Raw genomic sequence first — 2,637 nt, forward strand, 5'->3', positions numbered from 1 at the left:
ACGACTGCATTACTCTTAGCCAAGTATGGTGAGGAGAAGCAAGTAGAATGATGCCTTTGGGAACGCAACACACATCAGACAAACTTGTGTAAAATATTAGGAGAAGGTCCTTTGGTCATTGTTTCACTCTAAGTGCTTGAAATAACATAAAAAAGCCATTGCTTTATTCATCCTGATTCCTTCACTTCCTCTTTCTCTTCTGTCCACCATTCCCCCTGCTCATCCTTTTGAATCATCTCCACAAAGGACCCCAGCTTCCATCACCTCTTTGTACTAACTGATTTCACCCAACTGTTTTTCTCCTGATTTACACGGAATTTTGAGTTGCATTTAGGACACAAATAATTCAGCTTCTAAGAGCCACCTGCCTCTTTCTTTCCTTCTGTGGGAGCAGAGGTGCAATTTCTTTCCTCTTTGTTTCTTTCTAAATTTTCTATTATTTCCTTGGGAAACAAGTTTTTGGGTGAGGAAATAAAGCTTGGTGCATCTTGCAGAGATACACTTGTAAGAAATGGAATGCTTCAGTGACTGTCAGATCACTGCCTAGTCTTCAGAAGATCAAGTGTTTAGAAGTTGCAGGGTTCCCCCTGCCCTACTGGATTGTGCCTCCACAGGGCTCCCCTTCTCGTCCTCTTCCCATTTCTGTAAAAGCAGTTCCATCTTTGACTCCTTTCTATTTCTCTCATATTCTGACGTCCATGAAATAATTTGTAACTTCAGAACATGACGCAAATCTGATTATTTCTCACACTTCACAGCCATGCCAGTGGTCCAATCCAACATTCTCTTATCTGGTTTTTTTCTTATCTAAATGTTCTCCCTGCTCTCACCTTGGACTTCTTAAATTTATGCTCAACACAGGATCCTGAGCAATTCTATTAAAATGTAAATAAGATCAAGGCATGACTCTGTTTCAAATCCCTCCGTACCTTCATATCTTATTACAATTAAGGGCCAAAGGTGTGACACCGGCCTCCAGGGTTGTCCGTGATCTGTGCTCCTCCCCACGTCTCTGCTTCATCATGCCTGGAGTGCTAGCACCTTGGGGGCCTTATTCCTGCTGCTGTGATCCATTCTGTACACTCTTCAGGCTTTTTCTTATGTGCTGCCTTCTCAGGGAGTCTTTCCTCACTCTGTTTACAATTGCATCCTTTACCCCCTCCCTCACCTGTTGTCACGACTGTCTCTTTCTGTTAAAGTTGTTATGAGCATCTGCCATGCTTTATTTTTTTTTTGCACATCAACACATATTTATCTACTATTTAATTCATTCATTCTTCTATTCTTCCACTAGAATGCAAGTTCTGTGTATTGTATTATCATTTTTTTTGTTTTGTTTTGTTTTTTAAACTTTTAATGATGTAAACAAAAATATACCTAAAAGTGAAGCTTCTGGAAAAACCATTTGTTCTTCCCTGTCTTGTATCGTTCCTCAAATGTGACCTTGGCTGCCCGCCTTGCCTTGCGTTTCAGGGCTGGGTCCCTAAAGACATCCTTGTTGACAACAGTTTTGTCCAGGGGGATGTCCAGAGAGTACCTTGTGGGCATCAGGTGGTTGTAGTTATAAACCTTCACAAAGGGCTTGATCTTGGATCTCTTGGCGACTTTCTTCTTGCCCATGGCAGCTGTCACTTTTCAGGGATAGTGGTCAATTCCAGCCACCAGGGCATGGCAGGAAGGGTGGTCTGAGGTGCCATCATCAATGTTGTTCACGATGATGGCTTTGCTCCGGAGTAGCGTCCAGCCAGGACGAGCACCACTTTCCCGGGTTTCATGAACTTGCCCATTTCGACAGCGAGCAGCCAGTTCCCAGCAGAAAGGAAAGGACTTGTATTATCCTTAGAAATAAGAGGAGTACCACGTACAGAGAAATAATGAGGGAAATAAATTGCCTGCATGAACAAACATTATACAGTAGCATAAAATTCATAACAAACACATGCAAAATAAAGATATGGACTCTACATCACTCACTCATAATGATCTAATGTATCACCCTCCCTTCTTCACCAATTGTCCCTGAGCCCAAACTCAGACCATCAAACTTGACAGCAAGTGGCTTTGGTCACTGCGCCATATTGGTGGCTCTGGATAATTTTATATATGGAGTGAAATAACACCAAGTATTATTTATTAGCGTTTTGATACTATTATCAAATATCAAATATCACTTATTGAATTATATTTTTCACATACCATCCACCTAGACATTTCTCTCAGGTTTCGTCTAAGGCAGGTTTTTCTTTTTTTTAAATTTTTTATTGCTTTATAAATAATACCATTCAAAATTTCCACTTCCTCTCCTCCTCCCATTTCCCTCTTGCTCCCCCACTCATCCTCCTCCCCCATTCCAGTCCTAAGAGAGGGCAGGGTACCCTGTAAGGCAGGTTTTTCTGCCACTCTCACCCCACCAGTCCAGGTAGTCATTACTTTGCTGTCTCTCACCATAACTTAGGTTTGCCTACTCTAGAGCATCATATCATGTGTGTTGAATCCTACCATAGATCTCTTCATTCCTTTCTGCCTCCATTTATACAAATAATGTCTGCAATAGTCATCCTTGTTTCTCCATGTGTTAGCAATTAGTTCCTTTAATCTGAAAAATAATATTTTATTATATCAGTATAAGGTGATTTA

At 41.1% G+C, this 2,637-nt stretch overlaps 1 pseudogene; it reads right to left on the bottom strand.

The window, feature by feature from the left end:
* Positions 1–1,377: 1,377 nt before the first annotated feature.
* Positions 1,378–1,787, bottom strand: LOC121432729 (annotated as a pseudogene).
* Between the last annotated feature and the right edge of the window lie 850 nt (positions 1,788–2,637).

This window comes from Microtus oregoni, unplaced genomic scaffold, assembly GCF_018167655.1.
Source record: "Microtus oregoni isolate MIOR12 unplaced genomic scaffold, Mior012 000035F_ref0000213, whole genome shotgun sequence".
Lineage (NCBI taxonomy): Eukaryota > Metazoa > Chordata > Mammalia > Rodentia > Cricetidae > Microtus > Microtus oregoni.